Source organism: Coffea arabica, chromosome 5c (assembly GCF_036785885.1).
Source record: "Coffea arabica cultivar ET-39 chromosome 5c, Coffea Arabica ET-39 HiFi, whole genome shotgun sequence".
Taxonomy (NCBI): Eukaryota; Viridiplantae; Streptophyta; class Magnoliopsida; order Gentianales; family Rubiaceae; genus Coffea; species Coffea arabica.
The window spans coordinates 10820057-10843303 of record NC_092319.1 but is presented as its reverse complement, the minus strand read 5'-3'; the positions used below and the strand labels follow the sequence as shown (position 1 = coordinate 10843303).

Sequence of the window (23247 nt, the reverse complement as noted above, 5' to 3'; positions counted from 1 at the left end):
AATAGCGTCACCAAATAATCCATAGAAATTGCTTAGGAAGGTGGATTGCTATCTTGGAGTGGAGTGTTTTGGTGGTTCAAGCTTCCTAGGGGTTGTTGTGCTTCTCTAATGCTAGATAAGGTTGGTATTAGTTCATGTTGGTGTTCTTTATTGGTTTACAAGTGAAAGTTATGGCTTGTTTATGTAGATTTCATGATTTTAGTAGTGATTATAGTAAATTCCAGCTTTCTATTGTAATTTTCAGCTTTGGTTGTTGAAATGGATGGTTGTTCTTGGTGTTCATGTTGTGATAATGCTTATGCTTAGTGTATGGAAGTGAATTCATGGTTAAAAATTGTTGGGTTTGTAGCATATAAAATTTCGGTCAGCAAGAAAGATGAATTGTAAGAATTGATTTCCAGTTTTAATGCTGAAATTGTCCTGTTTCTGACCGTGTCTTTTAGTCCATGTTAGAGATCGAATCAGCCTTACGTTAAAACATGAAAGTTGTAGGAAATGATGTTTTTTAGTTGCTTGCAAAATTTCAGCTCAATATGAGCACTGTAGCATATAAAATGACAAAATTACCCTTGCTGCCATAGGTATAGTTTTGTGGACAGTTTTGACATTTTCTCATATTGGCTGCATTTTTTCACCTTGATCCGTATCAAATTAGCTTTTCCCAAAACACAAACTTTTAGCTCTATGTTTCAGCTTTCCAACGCATCTAAACATACCTCAAACGGAATTGTGTAGCCTGAGTTATTATCATTTGAATTTAGTACTGACAACCATACTGATATGGACCTTCTAGTTCTGTAATATGTACTTTTGACCTAGATCAATTGTGAACTGGATTGAATGGTCTTCATGAAAGTTGTAGCCCTTTGTATTAGCTTCGAAACGGTATCAAATTCACCCCAATCCGATAAGTGTAGCATCGGTTGTGACCGAAATGTTAAGGAACGTCGAATCTGCCATTTAGCCTTTTATCTTAAACTTTATTTCCGGTCACTTTTCTAACTTGGTTTTGTAATTGAATGAATTTTAGCCTATTGAACGGCTATTGTAATGAGATTATTTGTGTGTGATTTTGGGGGCTGATTAAGGAAAAGCATGAAGCCATAAATGGCTGAAAATAGGTGAATATAAGGGACGTGCTGTCCAAATTTGTACTCGAGGGATAAGTAGATATACTTGCGACTTAAATAGGGATTTGAGGTCAAGTTGGACTTGGATCGCCTATGGTATTCGAGTTTTCTTTAGTCAGGGTATGTAAGCTAAAATTTTGTCGGAAATTCGTACCCTTGGAAAATGAAAGTAATAATCAATAGAAATACGTTTTTCTCGTTCTTTCGACTCCAATGGGAGTTCTAATGTTTTAACCACTTCCTTACCGAAACTAAACGAGCGAGCATAAATTTTTCAAAAATTTGATGAGTATCTTGAATACTACTTAAACAAGTTGCATTTACTTGATTTTCTTGAAGCGAAACTCCTATGTTTCGAACTCTAGAGAGTTTTACATTCGTCAATGATACTTTATCGCAGATTTGGACTCCAACCAAGGAGTTGGACCTGAACGTGATTTTTGAAAAACACTACATTTTGTTGAGTGATTTCAAATATCTGATTGAACTGGACACTTGTATTCAATACTTGATCAATGTAAATAAATGATATGTGATTTGTTGATCGGGTAAGAGTGTACTTTATCGCACTTGTTCTAATATGGTATATGTTTGTTTATTGTTGCAATTAACTTGATATACTTGTACTTGAGTTGTAAGTGCGGAGCGGCAGTATGTATCACACTCAAAGCCTCTATAGCATATTCAGCAAGAATAAGGTAAAGACAAGAAGTGGATGAACTTATACCTTCCAAAACCTTCTTAAAAGTGAAGAGCCAAGCTACTTCTTCCAAAAATTTCACCACACCAAACTTTCTAAACACCAAGGTGAAGGTTTAATCGGTTTAGCTTTTGTGGTTCAACTCAAACAAGGCTAAATCAAGATGTAGTTGGAGGTTTCTTCCCTCTTGTTTTCCTCTCCCAAAATTTCAGCCACCATGAAGGAAAAAGAAGAAAAATGAGCCAAGAAGAAAGATAAGAAGAAAGAAAACTCATTTGGTCAAACATTTCCTTGATTGCCGACACTTGGCAACTCAAGATTCTTTTTTTTTTCTCACCTTTCTTTAGTAAAAAATGGTGGCTGACTTAAGGGTTAATTGAAGGGAAATTAAATGAAATAAAAACAAGAAAATTAGGGTTAGAAAGTATTAGTCAAGCGGTATACTCAATCGGTAAAAAACGGCGCACGTCGGTTCAAACCTATTTCCCTTAACTCCCTTGTACTTTTGTTTTAATTTATGATTCACTAACTCATTATTAGCACTTCTAATGACACACTTCCTTACCTAATACTCATTCTTATCCATCAAATTTAGTGCGCACACCTTACCAATCGATCACATTACCAAAATGCACCAAAACCCTAACTTACTCTAATTTTTAAAATAAAAGTAAAACTCTTGACTCAACTAATGAAATCATCGTGATATTTAGGGCTAGTAAATAATTAAATAGTCAAGTAAAGAAATATAGAAGGAAATATAAATTAATGTTTTAAAAATGGGAGGAAAATCTAAAGAAATTTTCGGGTCCTCACACTCTCTTCCCTTAAAAAAATTTTGTCCTCGAAATTTTTACCTTCCATTACCTCAGATGATTCCGAAGCTTGTTGCTTGTCTAAAGTATATACCTGTGCTAGTACCTTTGATCGGTTTTCTCTTTCATTAGGTTGTCTAGATTTGGTTCTATCCATTTGTTGAGCGTTATTCTTCCGTGGCTGCTTCTTGATAGTTGGTATTCCCACAAATCAGACACTTTCTTCCCTTCACCCAGCATTCATCCTCAGCATGATTTGTCTTCCCACAATATCTACAAGCCAAGTGAGGAGCCACTTTTTGGCTTTCTCGAAGAATTCGCTCTTGTTGCCCTTTTCCTATTTGAATTCCTCTTGAAGAACCTTTTTCCAATTGTCCTAATGTCCAGGGTGGGTAGTGCAGATAGTCCGTTCTTCTTACTTTGCTGGGAATTACATTTTTCTTAGGTTCCTCAGGTGTTCTAGTAGGTGTGCTCCTCTTTCTCGCATGAAAAACTCTCACTTGCGCCCTCACAATTTCAATTCTTTGAGTTTTTTCAAGGGCTTCCGTGAATATATTAATTTGTGCAGCCGCCATAGCTTGTTGCATTTCCATGTTTAACCCTTGTACAAATTGTCTTAATCTCCTTTGCTCCGTAACTACTAATTCAGGAGCAAATTTGGACAGTTTAGTGAATTGTGTTTCATATTTGGCCACGTTTAGGGTTCCTTGCCAAAACCTAATGGAATCATCCTCTTTTTTCTCTTGATCCAAAGGCGGGAAGTATTTCTTATTAAATTCTCTCATAAAGTTTACTTAACTCCATGTCGTCTGTTATCTTTCCCATTTTACCCTAATAATATTCCACCATGCCCTAGCAGTCCTTCAAATTAAAAGACGGCAAAAGTCATTTGATTTTCCTCTGTATAATGCAAGGCTACAAAAATATTTATCATTGCCTCCAACCAGTTTTCAGCTGCTTTCGGGTCAGACCCTCCAAAGAATTTCGGTGGAGAAAATTTTTGAAAACGCTCTAAGGCCCTGTCCTCTTCTATTTCAGGGTTCCTAGGCTGATTCACTAGAGCTCGCCCTTGTTGCTCCATCAATTGCGCTAAAATATTAGCCATTTGTTGTATTGCCATTGCTACTTGGTCCCCTGTTCTGACCCTTGGTTCTTGTTGCTGCTCTACCGCCGCGTCTCTTGTTTCTCTTGATTCTTGTACTTGCCTACCACCATGTCCACGGCTAGCGCCACGTCCCCGACGAGTCCCTCGTCCTTGATTTCGTCTACCCTCCATACCCTTCTCTCTTTTTTTTTTAAAAGGCGATATAGTACATAAACAAAATAAATTAGCTAAAGCAACAAAATAAAGACAATTTTGAACCATAAAGCCAAAGATAAGAAAACTTGCTTAGTATATTTATAACACACCAAATTCACAAGGATGCATATGAAGCCGATCAAAATCAAGTGCATAAGATAAAAGCAAGTATTATACATGTGAGCATTGACATATCCCGAGCAAAATACATTCAGTGGCAATACAACGGTAAAACAAGGAGAAAAACACGACATGCCGTCCCAACCACCCTAACTTACTTCCTACAAACTCAAGGTTTTACGTTTTTAGTTTAGGTCATCACTGAACCAGCTGATACCACTTCTCTCTCAGGCTCAACTACATTCCCTTGATCTCTCTTTGCTACATTCACTTGTACTACCTTCTCCACAAACATCCCACACTCGGTCAAAATATTTTCCGTCCGATCTCTCACTTGTCTCACTACCCGAACTAGACGTCCAATGACCTCTTGCACTTGCTCTCGCAAAACATTAGTCCGTTCTTGTTTCTCGTGAATGGAGGTCTCAATTCTCGATATTTATCACCTTGCATCCTTAGCATTGACCTCAACTCTTGAGTACTCGGATACAAGAATCCGAAATAAGATAATTTACAACTCGAGCTGGCCAATCTCAAGAGTAAATCACCTATATTAGATATTCCTATCTGACATACATATCTATCTTCTTCAAGTATCATGATAAGGGTTTTACGCCTATAACATTCATAATTCACAGCCTATACTCTAGAAGAGTACATAATCCTTTAGTTGTTATCATAATAGGGAATATAACATCACTTGGCCCAAGTTCTCCCCGCGCAGAATGTGGCGACCCCACTTCCCCCTAAGGCGAACCAAAGGGTTGGCGGGCCGTCTGCCCAACTCTCGCCAGGACTCACGCAAGCATTCTAACCCAAATCCCTTCAAAGGATAACTTAATCTGTGATAAAACAAATCTTCCCGAATAAGATCATCCTTACATCCAACTTAACTTCAGAGATAGCAGAGATAAATTAGCCAGTCGAGGCTCTTAAACGTCCTACGTGCTACGTACCAAAATATAAAGTCGTACCAATCCGGGTAGATAAATACATAAATCTCTATTACAAATTTACAGGCCAAGTAATCGAATTAGGGTTTACACACTTTCCAGTTTCAAGTGGCAACCCAAAAGAAAAGTGCATTATCTCAAATAACACATTACAGCCCACAGAATAAGTTATAGTATTCAAATACAATCCAAAAGGAAAACTTAAGTAAGCATCCAGCTTTCAGTTTCCAGAACCTGTTAAGAAAAACAATAAACGTGGGGTGAGCTAAAGTTCAGTGGTGCCCCAAAACATGCAATCACATAAATCAAACAACGGATACAATTTAAACAAATTTAATCAATTAAAAAAAAATGTATAACAGCACAAGGTAGGATACAGGGGCTCTCGGGAGTCATTCTCCTCGCTTGATGAGATACCCTCGTAGTTGACCCTCCGTCAACTTTCACTACTTATAGTCCATGTAGATCCACTATATATATTTTTTATATATAGACTAGTCGAGGGATTCACCCAACGACGTTGCGTCCAGCTTGTGGTTATTATAGACTAGTCGAGGGATTCACCTAGCGACGTGGCGTCCAGCTTGTGGTTATTATAGACTAGTCGAGTGGTTATTATAGACTAGTCGAGGGATTCACCTAGCGACGTGGCGTCCAGCTTGTGGTTATTATAGACTAGTCGAGGGATTCACCCAACGACGTGGCGTCTAGCGTGTGGATAGTGCAAGCAGGATATTCACGAAAATATTTCAAGCAAGTCACCACTCGAAAGAGCTAGTGTGATAAAGTACACACTGCCCACTTCAATGGATCAGAAAACCATTTTTCCAATTATCACATATCAAATCAAGAAAGCACTTTAATCAAGTAGGCATAGAACAAGCAGGGACACTCACCAATTCAAAAATAATTAAGCGAGAAAGTCTTTAATTGTCCCCTCCGGGATTCTCTTCAAGACTAGCTTGGGCACCTGAAGCAATTTGACGAGTATTTTTCACTCATAATCACGCATTAATCAAGAAAGGAGTTACACTCATCTAGACTTGTCAATACCTCAAATTAAGAACCTTAACCACTCAAAATAAAGGTTCAAAAGTGAGGTTTTATTAACACAAGGAGAAAATGATTTCCTTCATGAAATCAAGTTTAAAGCGACCAATTATCATCAAGAAGGAATAACGGGTTTTCAAATTTTCAGTTTATAAGAAATCGGCAAAATTTCAGTTTTGCACGTCAAACTTAGAAAAATCAGATCTTGTACTCAGTAGGTCCAAAATTGGAAAACTTAGTACCGTTGGAAACTACTTCTAAAATACTAAAAGTTCCTAGAATACACATTTCTAAGATTCCACATGGAAAATATTCAAAAATAAGCTCAAAGTCTCTGTTTTAGTTCATAAGGCAGATTTAAGTTGATTTTTAGTCAACTTTGAAAATTCGAAAAAATTCACTTGTTTGGAACTAGCTTTTGCAATTTATAACTCTATTAGTGTTGTAATCCAAGAGTATAACAAAACAAACGGAACGAGAAACGGAGTTTTGAATACTAAGATATGGCAACTCAAAGTTACCAAAATTCCTTTGTGAAACATGGGTATTTCCAAACTCGAGTCATAAACTTTGGTAATTTATTTGACCCATGAAACGGTCTCGGAATAACACCATAATTAGCAGTATAATACTACCATATAAGGGTTGTCTCTCTACCAAATTTCATAGAAAAATATTCACGGGAAGTCACTTAACAAAATCACTCAAGTTTCCAAAATTTTAAGGCAAAGCTGCCTTGTATATGAAAATTTCCTTTTCTAAACTTTTTACCAAGGGAAAATTCTCTAAACATGGTTCATTTACATAGAAAAGGTTTAAGGTCATCCCAGAACAACATTTGTGGTGGTTAACACCAAGAGATTAAATTTGCAAGTCTACACTGAGCCTTGCATCAAATCTGTCCCAAAAAGGAGGGTTTTCACACACAGAGCAGGTTTCATATTTTGATCACAGATCACTCAAATTAACTCGGAATTGGACATGGTTTAAGGCATTGGAAAACACATTCATAGAGCTATGATTTCACAGAAAACATCATTTTGAAATTCGACACACAACTAGCTCGAATTCGAGCCACAAGTTGCAGCCTCAGCATTTCGTTCTTTGTAAAACAGAGAAACAGAGTAGCCATCCTTAAATGGTTGGTTTGGCTCACGTACATGGGACCAGAATGTGCATTTTATACCGCTGGAAAGGCTGGGATGTCTAGTTTCAAATGCCTTTCGACATCGGAGCACAGAGTTATGGCTGAAATACGAAAACTGGTCAAAGCATTACGAAAACAGTTTTTCCAGATTTACTAGCTTCACGAAATTGATCCAATTGACCAACCAAATCTCAATATTTTTTAATGAAACTTTGTACATTATATATTCAACATATAAACATGATATACAAGTCATGAAACCCTAAAAATTCTGCAAAAAGTGGTGCGATTAAAACAGGGCAAATCTGGACATTTTTGAACTATGCATCCCTTGAAATCTAGACTAGCTAGGTATCATTAATCTACTTATTTAAACACTAAACTAGCGTTATATCCATCATCAATCCAAGGGTGGGAGTTCATAGAGCCCACCATCAAAATTTTCCAACATGAAATAAAACAATTAACATGTAATTTTGGCAAATAATTCCACCAAGAGATCCCCATAAATCTGTCATCAGCTAACATATAATTTCCCAGCAATTGATAGTTTAAATTTGAAACTTTCTCCATAATTCCTCATTTTTTTTCCATTCCAGCTCAACATGCAGAGTGCAATTATCATACTAAGGTGTATCTTGTGCAATAATGTGAAATTTATAACCAAAGATTTAAAAGGAAAAGTTGGAGAAATTCTGTTTTCTTTCTCCCGGCTAGAGCTAAGAAGTTCCAGCAATTAATTGGTCATGGAGTCCAAATTTTTCCACGGCTGAAACACTGCATTTATTACCCAAAACCAACATGCAAGGCTACTTAATGAAATTGCTTATCATAACTAGTTCAAAACAGGTTCGGCCAGCAACCAAAACCATCCCCAAATTCCAGAAATTCTGTTCACTACCCTGGAATGAGCTTGCGTATAGCAGTCCTCTGTTTCATCTCTTTTTTTTTTTTTTTGTATAGTCGGACTAATAAACTTCATGCAAGGCTTAATCCTCTAATCTAAATTAGTCAAACACCTAACTAAATGAGAATCAAAAACTTTCCAGCAACTTTCATGCTAAATTTCCCATGAAATTTCTAAAACAACACCAGCGGCTAAACTGGAAAAATTCGTTCAGCAGTTCAACACTTTTCAAGTAAGATTTCCAGCCATGCAACCGAAATTCAGTTCACATGCAACACCAAATAATTAACTATCTCTCAGTTTTTAACTAGCTACACCCACAATTAACCTCAGATCATCACAAATTCACGGATTAAAGCTGAAATTTCCAGATCAAGCTCTCGGCAATTCTAATTCTTTCACAACCAGATTCCTTGTAACTTAATTTGTCCCCTAACTGCACAAACCCCACATGCATGCTTACACACGGCTTCATCAACCCATAATCAATTAGTTTAAATTCAGAAAATTACCTCAGCTTAAGATCGAGCTCACACAACAAGCGGCTGCAAAACTTCTCCCTCTCGGTTAACCAGAATGCAGCCTGCTAGCCCGTCCTTTCTCTTGCTCAAGCTCGCAACTAAGATGAAGGAAGTTTGGCACTCAAACTCCTCCCCAACTGACGGATGGAATGGTTGCAGAATCGCAGGTCTCACTCTCTTTTCTTTAACTCACGAACAGAAAAAAAAAAAAACAGAGCAAAGACTTCGGCTCTCCCTCACTCTCACTCTCAGCTTGCCGGGTGCAGCTCTCTCACTTTCTTGGTCGATGATCACGAGGCAGAGGCTGGAGAGGGAGTGTTTGGTTGCGGACTGGGGTGAGTTGGTGCAGAGAGGAAATGGAAATGGTGGTTTATGTTGCGGCAAATGAAGAGGAAATGAAGAGAGGTGCCGCGGTTTTTGAGAAGAGGTTGAGTGTAAGACATGGTTGCGTGTTGAGATGGTTGAAGGTTTTTGATTGGTCGGATGGTGCGGTGCTATGCTGCTGTCCGAGGAGTTGTTTGGTGTTGCATGGAAATGTTATGGATGTGTGGTGATTTCGTGGAATTGTGAAGGGTATTTTGGACCTTTCACTCGATCTTCTAATAATACTTGCGTCTTTGATTCTAATTTAATCCCAAAAATTTATTCCGAATGTAATTTAACCTCCTAGTGATGCGCTAATCTCACGAGGTTTCAATTATCATAATTTTTACGTCCTACACGTATCTTGTATACATGTATTGTAAAATTTATCGATGGCATCTTAATACTAAGGTTTTTGTATACCCTTAATCTTATTCGGAAAGAATGTTAGCTACTGCAAATTAAGGAATTTATTTTTAAAGAGTAAACTTAATATAACTCAAAAATTATTACTTTTGTATAATAAAACCGAATAATTCAATATTGGCACAGTTATATTATTTATTTCATAAAGATTATCTTTACACTTTTATTTCAAAACAATTAGTTACAATACTAGAATTCAAAGTAATTAATGATTAGATCAATGAAATAGTTTACCATCGAAATATGAAGTTAATGTAACAAAACTAAGAAGTTTAGTAGTTTAGCACAATTCTTTTATTTTGCACATAACGTTTAATTCTACATACTTATTTAAAAACAATTGGACTTCGTGCAAAAATTTATTAAAGAATTAAAATGCAAATAAAATATGCACTGATATTTATATGTCTATTTTCAGGGTTCTCACACAGAAACCATGCGAAGTGGCTCTGATACCACCTGTGACGGCCTTACCTCTCCCTAGGGCATACCCAAGGGTTTGGCAGACCGCCTGCCTAGCTCTCGTCAGAACTCTCTTACTCACTCAATCAACTTTCAAGATTAATTATTCAAGCCTCCAAAATAACATTTAAGTTCTACAATTCAACCAAACTGCAAACTTATTTACAATCCAAAACCCAAATGTATGATACAACGTCAAATGTCAAAATACATTCTATCAACCAAGAGTATAAGTACAAGAGGGTTATACATTCTAGGTCACACTTAATTGCTCCAGACGTGCATTCTTGCAAGGAAAACAAAAACTAAAGGAATGGGTTAAAAGCCCAGTGAGGTTTCCAAACAAGCAATCAGGTAGAGAAAACATAGAAGTATGGTACTTAACAGTTTGAACACTTTGCACAATAATAAACAGCCATTCAAGAAATAAACATTCATTCATTGGAAGGATACGTGCTCACTTGGAGCCATTCATTCAGTCATTCAATCGCCAACAATTTCCTTTACTCCTTCGCTATTTGAAAACATTTAGCAGTGAAAACTCCTTCAGTATTCATTGTCACTCATTCATTGATTTCATTACATTGAATTCACTGGCCAGTTCTCCACCAGACTTCGTGGTAACACTGGAGTATACCAAAACACTGTCTCAAGGTCACCAACTACTCGACCGAGTCTGTTTTTGGCTCGAGTCGACTGGCAATGAAGGGCAAGGGCCCAATTCAGGTAAAAGGCTCACATTCATGCACAAGTAGCATTCAATCATTTAATCATTGAAAATTTCACATTCATTTCTGTTGAATACGATAAAGTATACACTCGCTTATCGAAAATTCATTTAACAATCATTGAAAAACATTTAACATTCAATCAAACATTCACAACAATTCACATAGTCATTGGAAACACAACATGCAAAGAACACTCACCAATTCAAGCAAAATAACGTCAAAAGTTTCCTTCTGGTTTATGCCTTTGATCACCAACAAACCCTAAGAATAAGTAAGAGAAAATATTATGGTTCAACCATCTAAAGTTTAGGTGAACCAAAGAAAATCCGAGTAACTACCAGTACAAAGGTGCAAATATGGTTTTGGAGTAAAAAAAGAACATTTAGACCCAAGGGACATGAGTAATCAAGAATTTTCTCATTCTAATCATAAACCAAGCTCAAAATGGTTTAACAACTTCAATTTAAAGTTGAAAATGAAAGTGAGGACAGTTTAAGGAAAATATAATTTTTCCAGTTTTGCGCGATACTTTTTGAAAAATTATATCTCAAATTTTTTAAGTCCAAAATTTATAAACTTTGTACCATTGGAAAATAGATTCAAAGAGTTACAATTTCTCAGAAGACATCCTTGCTAGATTCTATTCACAAGTCAGTCAAATCCAATCTCAAGTGGCTGCTTTATCCAGCAGAAAGACAGAACAGGAATGGAAATTCAGTCAATTTTGAAAAATCTCAGATATTCACAGTAATTGCGGAAAATTATGAAAATTTCACGGTAGAAAGTATTCTGAATCTAGTTTCAAATGCAATAAGCAGAACTCAATTTGAATTTTTCTACACCATGATACGACAGATTTCCCAAGACTGCTTAGAGTCTCCTGTGGAAAAAATTTCAGTAGTATTTCCTTTGTGTTTACCAATTTTTTCAGCCATTCAAGGCTTCATTTTCTTTCCAAATCAGCCCCAAATGAACACTACAAGTAAGAATATAAAGGGATTTTGATCCAGTCTAAAAATCATCCAAATATAACTCATTTCTAGCAAATAATCAACCAATACCAAAGCTGGAAATTCTTACCAAGGCTGAAATCTCATTTTTTAAAGCTAAAAGTCACAATCATGCTATTAATCACCTCAAAAAGTCCATATCCAAGCTCAATACCAACAATTTATAGTTAAACAACACAATCAAAGCTGAAAAATATAAACCCTTGCTGAAATTTTCACTAAACAACCCAAAACTAGAAAATCATCTATGATATTCCAAGATTCAAAGCTTCTATAGCATATTTAGCAAAATTAAGGTAAAGGCAAGAAGTGGATGAACTTATACCTTCCAAAACCTTCTTTAAAGTGAAGAACCAAGTTATTTCTTCCAAAACCTTCACCACACTAAGCTTCCTATGCACCAAGGTGAACGTTTAATCGGTTTAGTTTTTGTGGTTCAACTTAAATAAGGCTAAATCAAGATGTAGTTTGAGGTTTCTTCCCTCTTGTTTTTCTCTCCCAAAATTTCAGCCACCATGAAGGAAAAAGAAGAAAAATGAGCCATGAAAAAAGATAAGAAAAAAGAAAACTCATTTGGACAAACATTTCCTTGATTGCCGACACTTGGCAACTCAAGATTCTTTTTTTTTTCTTTTCTCACCTTTCTTTAGTCAAAAATGGCGGCTGAATTAAGGGTTAATTTAGGGAAAATTAAATGAAATAAAAACATGAAAATTAGGGTAAGAAAGTATTGATCAAGTGGTGTACTCCACCGGTAACAAACGGTGCACGTCAATTCAAGCCTATTTCCCTTAACTCCCTTGTACTTTTGTTTTAACTTATGATTCACTAACTTATTATTAGCACTTCTAATGACACACTTCCTTACCTAATTCTCACTCTTATCCACCAAATTTAGTGCACATATCTCACCAATCGATCACACTGCCAAAATACACCAAAACCCTAACTTACTCTAATTTTAAAAGTAAAGTAAAACTCTTGACTCAACTAATGGAATCACCATGATATTTAGGGCTAGTAAATAGTTAAATAGTCAAGTAAAGAAATAGAATTTTTGGGTCCTCACAAGGATTTTTTATGTGTCTTTGTATTACTCTCATGACTGCAATGATCAACATCATCATCAAGATCACAAGCAACTGACATATCTTGCCATAGAAAATAAGAAATAAAAATGACGAATTATATTTTAGTACCTTCAGCAAATTATTCATTTTTTTTCAAAATATTAATTTTCATAGCTTTAATTTTATGGATTCCATAAACTTGCATAGAGCAATAATGTGTATCATCATATCACATAAGAAAAAGGTGAAACTAATAACCTTCTAATTTTAATCAAATTGAACTACTCTGCAAGCAGCTTTTAGACCCTAGAGCAACAATATGGAAGAGAAGGTTGTGTCAATGTGAAGATGATGATAGATTTTCAAGTGATGAACAATAGATATAGTGTGAGAACTCGGGAAATTTATTTGTAAATTTTGAATTTATTATATTATATTTAATTTGTTACTAGAAATATTACATATGACAAATAAATGGTTAAATTAAATGCATAATTGAATTCCTATAAAAATTAAAATTTAGGAAAAAAATAAAAAATAGAAATAATAAATAAATAAAACAATAAGAAAAATAATAGAATGGTGTAGAAAATTTTAGGAATCAAATAAACATATGATAGACATATTGCAAATTATGACATTTGAACCAATTATATTGTTGAATAAGTACATGCCTAATTAATTTTCTTTAAAGCCAAATGTGTGGAAATTTACTAAACTAATGTAAGCAAATTTTTATAAGGAAATACAAATAACGTTCAGAGACAATGTATGAATTAGTAAGTTATAGCCTTAATAGGCAAATAAGTTAAAGTTAAAAGATGAATTTACCCTTGGAACCTAAATGAATAACCATGCAGCCACGCAAAATAAGCTATTAGCAATTTCAACAAAAGGAACCAAAGGAAGGAAAAACAATTGGAGAAATTTGGAATCGAATGGAAGTAAGGCAATCAAATGCTAGGAAAACTTGGGCGGTGGCTGAGGAAATGCCAAAGAGGAAGCAGCTACCAAAATTTGTTAAAACCAAGCGGTGATCGAGTAGAAAAGCGAAGTGTAATTGTTTTCTTTCTCACCTAACAATCAAGAGGAGAAGCAGAACTATCTGCTGATACACTTGGGCGGTGTTGAGAGGAAGCAATTAGAAAATAGGCTTATTAGTGGGCGGTGGAACATTTGCTGAGTTAAAATAGTGACCGAGAGTGAGGGAAATTAGGTAGTATTGCTTAACTTTCTATCATTCAAGCTCTACAAAACAACCGACAGGAAATAACTAGACAGTAGGCTCATTATTTGGGCGGTGATCAAAGGAGTGAAACAGACAGCTTCTTTTCTTTCTTTCTTTCTTGCATCTTACAAAAACAAAACTGATGGAGTGGAACTAAGCGTGAGGGAGAGAAAATTTGGCTAGCTACATCACCTGCTAATCATAACCAAGCAAACGAAGGCAAGGAAAATGGGAGGGAGAGCTAGTGCTGACCTTGAGAAAAACAAAGCTAAGAAATCTAATTAGTCTGCAACTTTTAAATCTTAAAGGAAAGAGGTAAATTTTCTGTGATCAATCCTTATTTATTGAGTATAAATGAATATAGATATAAGCTGCAAGTTTGGTTTTAGCAGAGAAAATGAGCTTCGACTGAAGAAAAGTTCTGGTTTGAGATTAAAATGGTTACTTGATTGAAGTTGTAGGAATCGAGAGTTAACTACCTGAATTGCAGCTCATTAGCACTACAACAAAAATGGCCTTTAATGGCATTTAAAAGTGTCAGTGTAGATAATATAACCTGACACTTTACCTTTCCTCACACCTTGGACGAGTGTCGTCCCTTCCAATGTAGGGATATGCTCGTAACATTCAAATGTGTCCGGAAAACTATGCTGTTATAGCATCTCATCTGTCAACAAAAATCTCTTTTCTTGATAATCGAAAGTGTCATTATATATTGCTTTAGAAGGTGAGCTATGCTGACACTTTTAACTGTTAGGAGTTTTTTTTTTCTTTTTTTTTTTTGATATAGAAGCAACCTGCAGGTAGTGCTCCCTGCTATACATTCCGTCAATCAGAAACCCAAAGGACTTGTAAAATTATCCAAAAGAACAAAATGCATATAGTAATCTAAAAGTAAAAGTCAATGCTCAAATATAATTTATTGAACTAAAAGTCAGCAACAAGTTTTAACATAGCAAATCCCTAACAAGTACAAACTTAAAAGATTCTCATGTGCACAAACTTGAAAGATTCTCTTGTGCACAAACTAAAAGATTCTCATCCCTAACAAATAGAAAGAACTTGTAGTAGCTTTCAAACTTTCCAATGAAATGAGAGCCTTCAGTCATAATCATGAATACTCCATCAATCTTCAGCTGGTTCCACCTGTGCACAAAGTTTGTTGGGATCATTAGATCACCATACCAGAAAGCCAATGCACATGTGGCATACATGACCAAATAGATAACTCCAATCCCTGTTCCCTTGGCAAATTCAATCTTTATCCCTAATGGCACCGACTTATCAAGCACATCAACGTATTTTTCAACTAAAAGATCCTCTGCTACAAATGAGAATACAGTTCTAATCGATGATATGGCTTGCTCCACTATGCTGCCTGTTCTACGGTAAGAGTCCTTAAATACACCATCATAGTTAGTATAGTATAATTTCAGACCAATAAATAAAATAAAGTTTTTTTGGGGGGTACAATGGAAGAGGCAAATGGGATCAGTATAGCAGTTGCACATCAAGTGTCCAACACAACATTCTCGTCTGCAAAGGATGCAGAAGATGGTTCCTTGAGATTTTGGATGTATATTCACTGATGGTCTTGATTTCTTTATTCTCCACTAGGCATACTGATGCGGTCTCAATAGGCAAGCAAATGAAATCTTCAAACAACAAAGAGGGACCAAATCGGCATTCTCCTGAATTTCATACTCTGAAACCAGCATTGCTTCTTTGCAAAGCAGCTCTTCAAAAGGAATAACCGGCATTTTTCCAAGGCGGACATAATGATGGCTAGCTTTGGCTCCAAAAGGATACCAATCAGCAGTTGCAAAATTTACTGCCTCACCACAGTTGAAGCCTGCAGAAAACAAAACGAAAAAATGCAATCACCACAGTTATATATCTCGGTACGTCCTACCATGAACGAACACTAGCATACCATGAAAAAAAAATCACACACACCATGACTAAATCCAGCGTGATATGCTCTTGGAAAGGTAATCACAAACTTCCCTTGGCATTTGCACAGCCTTGTAAACAGAGCGTGATATTCATATCGGCATTCTCCTGAATTTCATACTCTGAAACCAGCATTGCTTCTTTGCAAAGCAGCTCTTCAAAAGGAATAACCGGCATTTTTCCAAGGCGGGCATAATGATGGCTAGCTTTGGCTCCAAAAGGATACCAATCAGCAGTTGCAAAATTTATTGCCTCACCACAGTTGAAGCCTGCAGAAAACAAAACGAAAAAATGCAATCACCACAGTTATATATCTCGGTACGTCCTACCATGAACGAACACTAGCATACCATGAAAAAAAAAATCACACACACCATGACTAAATCCAGCGTGATATGCTCTTGGAAAGATAATCACAAACTTCCCTTGGCATTTGCACAGCCTTGTAAACAGGGACGCCTGTATGACAATTAATTTACAGTCTACTAAATCAAGCAGCCCAGCAAATAAAGGAAATCAACAAAATGTAAAATTTCTCAACAATCTGTAAAAACAGAAATTGCAAGCAAGCGGATAGAAATTTTATTTACCTAATAACATAAGAAAACCCTTCAGACCAACTCCTGTGCTCGCATTTTCGCAAAATTCCTAATTTCAATCTGAAATGTCAAAGGTTAAACAAACACAAGAGCGTGAGTTAGTATGATATTCATAAAAATCTATTTGAAAATTTGTTCATTCGCACTGCTATACCCTTGTTTGTTATCATCTCTTACAATTATCAGGTTTCATGTACGATTCACTTTAGACTCAATTTCACCCTCCAATGATGCTTCTCATCCAAGCAAAATCTTTGTGTCGGTGTTGCTGGTCATAGCAAATTCCTTATTCCTCCACTGCTTCTTTGAAAAAATGAAAAAGAAAATTCTTGTTCTTCATACACAATTATCATGGGTATGCAGTTCTGGAGAAATAATCTTAGATACAGGCTTAACAGATAAACTAAGCAATACTAGCTTCTTAGGCTTGGCAAAGATAAACTGCACAGATAGTTTCTGGATCTACTGTCTCAAAAAATTTACATGATTGATGACCTCATATGGAACGGAGATTTCCACCATGCTAAGATCTATAACAACTGCTTAAAATGTGGATTGATGTTCTTTCAATTAGAACTTGATAAATAAAAAAATTTTAAAAAGGTGATATTTTAAGATCCGATTGCTCAGTTTTCGCTAGCTCCACTTTTGAACAATATAAATTCTTAAGAAATAAAATAAAAAAGTCCCATAAGTAGTCTTTTCCTCTAACAAGATAGAAAGAGGCTAAGCAGTAAATTTATTAAACAGGACAACACATTGACGAAATTGCAACGGAAAAAAGAGAGAACTTTGTTAAGATCATAATTTCAAACCCACTAATAAATGAAGGAGAACCATGGTACCTTTTGATGATAGAAAAAGAGGACCACTTTTGTAAACTTGCAATCAACATTGAGTAGTTTATATCAAATATCCTCCTAAATCAGCTCTATAAATACCAAAGCAAGCCACCAATAAAGGCATATAAGGAAATCCCATTTAGCTGACAAACCTTAATTTTCATTACATTCTCAAATTGCCTAAGAGTAAAATAATCACCAAACATAGGTGTGTATGTGTATAATAATGAAAAAGTATCGGTGTGTATATAGCGGTAATATTATCAAGTTTCTGAACTCCAATACGTAGAAAAACATTTAGCAAGTCCAAATGCTTTATACTATCCAAATAGCCAGAACTTCTCTGGCCCATCAATTTGTATGCATAGTTTTGCTCATAGCCAGAAATCTATTCTACCTAAACCATGCTTGTAAAAAAGCATGCAACCAAAAACTAATCACCATCAAAAATCACAATACGAGTGATATACTCATTACATTTTCTTTCTATACTTTATTCAAACTTTTCTAAGCTAATTGTTGGCGATGTCATCCCTAATAATAAGTGCAACTGAACATTGATTAACCTCACAAGCCCAAAAGAACTTTTCTTAGTATTTGTTGGGTAGAGAAAAAAAGAAAGAGAAAGATAAACTTTGACAGAATATAAAGGAAATCATCCAAATGATTTGCAGCAGTAACATCAAAAGAAAGAAAGAGATCTGAATACACCTCAAAAGCATGGGAGCATGAACTGGGATCATGAAAAAACAAAATGTGCGAATTTACAAATGTAGGGAAACACATAAAAATGATTTACCTTGCTATTACCGCGAGAAATCAGACTATCATTGGACCCTTGCGGTGAAGGTGAAAGCGGAGGTGGTGCAGCAGCTACTACATTATTACCACCTTCCCTCTGAAACAACACCATCCAACCAATACTTCATTCACAAAATATTTCCACAATAACAAAAATAAATTTTTAAAAAAGAATCCATAATGCAGTACAAAATCACAATGATCAAGCTGACATTTGATAATCCCCATGACGGATTAACATTAAAGGAGATTCAGAAAAAAAAGGAAAAACAGGGGGAATTGACATTTTATCGAACGGGTTATAGACAACAAATCCATAACAAAATAGTCACATGAATCAAGTAGACAACCGAGAGGAATAAAGCTAAACAACAAGTGTACTCAACTCATAAACTATTACTACATCCATTTCAATCTCAAACAAATAGGACTAATGCCAATAACATTATCTAATTACTCACAAAATAAAAAAAATTACCATGCAATTACATACCTTCAATGGGAAAGCAAGGATAGTTTGTTTGTGAAAAGATTCAGCAGATACTATCCAAACAAATGTAGATACTGACCAAAGAAAGATTACCGGTTGTTTTGATTAAGATCATGGGAGTGATTAAGCAGAAGTGTCAACCCAAATTGAAAAGAGACCTACTCCTCTTTGTTATCCGGTTCAAAGTTCAAATTGCAACGTCAGAGAAACACTGACCCGTTAAATACGCAACTATTGTAAGATCTAATACTCAAACCAGCCACTATTTGACCTTCAAACCACCCAAAAACGCCATGGTTTCCCCTCTTAAAACCCGGTATGCTCACCGTTTTCTCAAACATCCCAGACAGATACTACTTCCAACTTATAGCTACAAAAATTCCAAGTGTTTTGGTCAAGAGATAATTTGCCGAGATAGCTTGTTTGCGGAGAGGTGAGAGAGATGAGAAGGAGAAAATTTTCACCAAGTCTTTTGGCTAGCAAAATGAAAGTTTTGAATATTTCACTAAGTGTTTTGACAAATGAATCTTCCGCCATAATCAAACGATGCCGTTTTGTGTCTTTTTTTTTGGTACATCTCACATTTTCTCAAGTGTCATGATAGGTAGTCTAAAAAAGGCACATTATTGTTTTTATATCAGATAAAATAAAAAAATAGAGTATATATTATTGAGTTAATAATAAGTGTCATGATAGAAGCGCTATAATAACACAAACCAGCAAGTGTCCTTATAGGTATGTCAGGAAAGGCCATTTTTGTTGTAGTGATTGTTAGAAGATAAAAATTAAATTAACAATTAACAATTTCTTCACTTTACAAAAATGTAAGGCCAATCATTCTATTTTTTTCATGGTGAGTGAAAGTACAAACATGGCAATAATTTCTTCCAAACTCATATTTCTTATGGGCCCCAAACTCCCAAAATCTTTAATCATGTCATACATGTATCAAATGTACGTCTATCCATGTGTAAGTATATTAACACAATGAGTGTCCCTTTCTTTAGTAAATCTAAATAATTTCTACATTCACTTGCATTTTTTCCTCTTTAGATTTTATTGAACATCTCATACTGTAAAGATGTACCAAAGTTACATGGTACCACATCATGAAGACTACAATGAAAAACATAAGCATCATAGGCATAATTCAAAAATTGCGCATTCGCATCCGTCTTCTATTTGTAATAGGAAGATGTATCATTTATTTACAATAAATGTTACAAGAATAAGTAAAACTCAAAATAATCAATTGGATAGAAGTTTACTACAGGCCCTGCAACCAATTTAATATGGTCATAATTGTGTCAAAATATTGTTGAACTTGACTACAACTATTTTCTTAGTTTATTGTCATTGTTAGTGAAAGTCACATGAAGATGTTTCTTATTATACATAGTACTAATCTAAATCTTCACAAATCCTATTTTAATAGTAGTAAGAGTCAAATGAAATTGTTTTTTGATTAGTCTACTTCTACTGCCGAATTTCTATTATTCAATATGCTATCAAATTTTAGTGAAAGTTTCATCAGGTTATGGTTATTTCTTGAATAGTCAAATACTACTGCCAAATTTACATTCTTCAAGATACTATTAAATTTTGCATTCTATTTTAAAGATACACATCTATGCTGAATAGATTTTGTAAGCAAAACTGACACAAAACTTTTTTACAAATCCATCACATTGTTTAGTCAAAAGAGTCCCAAAAATCTCATGCCAAAAAGGGAACAATATTAAGATTTGGCATTCTACAAATGATAACACCTGTCACTTTAAAGTTAAAGAGTTATAAACAATACAATAATATTACATTCTTTGTATGATATTTCAACAACACTGAAATTAGTAGTAGCATTAAGAATCTATACACCATAAAATAATTTAAAAATAACTTAAAATCTATAGAAGGTGAAATATAGACAGCACATAAAGCTAATCATGAAGAGATTTGAGATATTTTTACTCTCAAAGGCTGATTTGTTGGTTTTCCTTTTTCTGCTACAAAGGTGTAAATCCCAATCTCTAAATCTACTTCTTGTTATGCATTCACAAGAGAAAAAATATATTTTCAAGAGAGAGAGAAGAATAGATGCCAGATGAGAGGAGGGAAGTAGTTGAAAACAATTCATAGAAATTGGATGAGAGAAGGGCAATGGAGATAATAAAGAAGAGGGAGAAAAGAAGTCGAAAAAGTGATGGTTGAAGTAGATAAGGGCACTCGTGTCTTTGTTGAATTATAGAGGAATCAATTTTGAGTTTTATTCAAAACTCTCCAATCTTACTAGGGGATTGGAGAATTCTAAATATTTAGATATGATTTCAAAATTTTGATTCTAATAATAGTAATTCAGACAAAAATTATGAAGTTTATTTAAATTTTTCATTCCAAAACCCTCTTACCAAATGCCACTTTAATTATGTCAATTGACTACTTTAATAAATGAGTGAAAGTCGGGTGCTCGACCTTAGTTACTGCAAAGTATTATTTAAAGTTTTCTAAAAGAAAGATGTTTTGGAGTTTTGGAATTCCTAAATGTTTGACATTTGAGTACTAAAAATCAATTTACAAAATGTCCATTCAATTTAAGGTATGTAAAGTAGAACTTAACTCAATATTTTCCTTTGAAAATGCACCTACCACAATAAATTGACAAAAAGTACATTTTACTATCATCACAAAAGTAGCATATTACTTATTTCATATTATAGTATATAGTACACATATCATGTTATATGATAATATATTATATCATATTATATTATGACATAGGTTGGAGGTAAGGCAAGAGATGGAACAGAGGAATTCTCCCTACCGCTACCCGCAACCTCATTTAAATACTCATGCAATGTTACTGGCATGAGTAATTTATTTTCTTGCAAATTGATTTGAATGAAGGATGTAGAAGATTTGACATATTTTTAACTAATTTGTGAGCTTTTGAGCCTAAGGAGCATGTCAATTATAATTGCTCTGTTTTCTTTTATTGAATGGATATCGCAGATGGTTTGATATTCTAAAACTTGCTTTGTTATGCATGTTTAGACCACACTCAAATTTGATACATTAAAATGACAAGGGCAATTAGGTTTAACCCTTTTGACTTTCTAAAGACCTACCTTAATTATGTTTTTCCTTAGTTAACCATGTTTGAGTCTTGACCTTTCCTTTATTTGATAGCCAAATATGTTAGTTTAAACCTTTTGTTTACACTTTCTTGTTTGTTTCTTATGTCAAAGAGATGCCTTAATTTTATTGCATGATTTCAAATAGTTTTCCTAGGTTATATTTGAAGCTAGCAAGTGTATTTATGTTTCCATTTTGGTTATGTCTTGTTGAGAAAGCTGAAAAAAAGAAATATTAAAAAAATGAAAAAATACAAAAAAAAGGGAAAAATGTTGTGTAGTGCTCTTGCAAATATGTGTTGTGTTGTGATAGCAGGCTAAGGCCTTTGTTGTTTGCACTTGCTGAACTTGAGGAAGTTATGCAATTACCTTGAAATTACACTTGCCAATGAAGATGGCATTCTAATTCATGCAATGATTTTTTTTTGGCATTCCTTTGATATATTTACACCTAACTTTTTCCTTTTTATCCTACCTTTACCCAAGCCCCATTACAACACTTGTTGAAGACCCTTTGATTTTTGTATTAAATTCATTATAAGTGGTGGAAATGTGATATATTTGCAAGCCTATGATAATATCATTCCATTGTGATTGATTTGAGTGTTAAATGCCCCTTAAACATTTTTGACTACTGAGTGTATACACTAATATCCTTGTGAGGATTGTTCAGTAATATGCATCTTGATTCCTAAGAGATTGTTGAGAAAATTTGATATTTATGCTAGTGTATTGTGCTATGAAGTGTTTGTCATCTTAATTATGACTTTTGGCTTGTGAATGCTTGAGGGCAAGCATTGTCTTTGTGTGGGGCAATTTGTGACGAGGTTTACCCACACCCTTGTTTTATTCAATAACTCCCTTGTTTGTTGCAAGTATATCAGTCACTATGTAGTACTAGGAAGTTATGGCCGATCCCTCAAGGAGCACTCACAATTATTAGAACTTTATCCTACTTTATTATATAGAGAAGCAACAATAATGAGAAATAAAATCTATTCAAGATACTAATGTGTAACAGCTACAAGTGAATGGATGAACTCAACTAACACACAAATTTTAGGGTATGGAATCAACCAAGTCTCCTTGATGATAGCTCAAATGAGTGATAAATGCTACTCTACTTGTCTTGCTAAGGATTCATTCACATATGGTATCCGAGACTCACTTTCATGAAGGATTGAGTGTCATCTACACATGCATTTTCCTACTTTTGTGGTGAAACAAAAAGTATGGTGCCATTAATCTAAAAAATGCACTAAAACCCACCTAATCTCAACTCTACTCATGTGTGCTAAAGTCCTGTGTTCCATCTAAACCAGTTCCATCATTATCTACCAATTCTCATTGATAAACAACAACTAACATGATTTACAAATAGTGATCAAGCATTCATAAATGTTCAAGCAAATTTAGATGAACTAGCAAGTACAAAGAGGTAACATTCATCTACTCATTCAAATCAAGATCAAGAAATACAAGCTATCATCCACTCTTACAA

At 34.9% G+C, this 23247-nt stretch overlaps 2 long non-coding RNA genes across 6 annotated transcripts; both read right to left on the bottom strand.

The window, feature by feature from the left end:
• Nucleotides 1-5028: 5028 nt before the first annotated feature.
• LOC140007639 (uncharacterized) lies at nucleotides 5029-9032 on the bottom strand. Its single transcript, XR_011814981.1, has 2 exons — nucleotides 8635-9032; nucleotides 5029-5252 (listed from the first exon to the last, which is right to left on the bottom strand). It is a non-coding gene; the product is annotated as an uncharacterized lncRNA (long non-coding RNA).
• Nucleotides 9033-14822: 5790 nt separating this feature from the next.
• Nucleotides 14823-19107, bottom strand: LOC113689990 (uncharacterized). Of its 5 annotated transcripts, none has more exons than XR_011814980.1 (6): nucleotides 18622-19107; nucleotides 18127-18225; nucleotides 16477-16788; nucleotides 16261-16345; nucleotides 15890-16155; nucleotides 14823-15785 (listed from the first exon to the last, which is right to left on the bottom strand). It is a non-coding gene; the product is annotated as an uncharacterized lncRNA (long non-coding RNA). The 5 variants fall into 5 exon arrangements; XR_011814978.1 differs by having other exon boundaries at nucleotides 16477-16545; XR_011814979.1 differs by having other exon boundaries at nucleotides 16477-16545; nucleotides 18712-19107.
• Between the last annotated feature and the right edge of the window lie 4140 nt (nucleotides 19108-23247).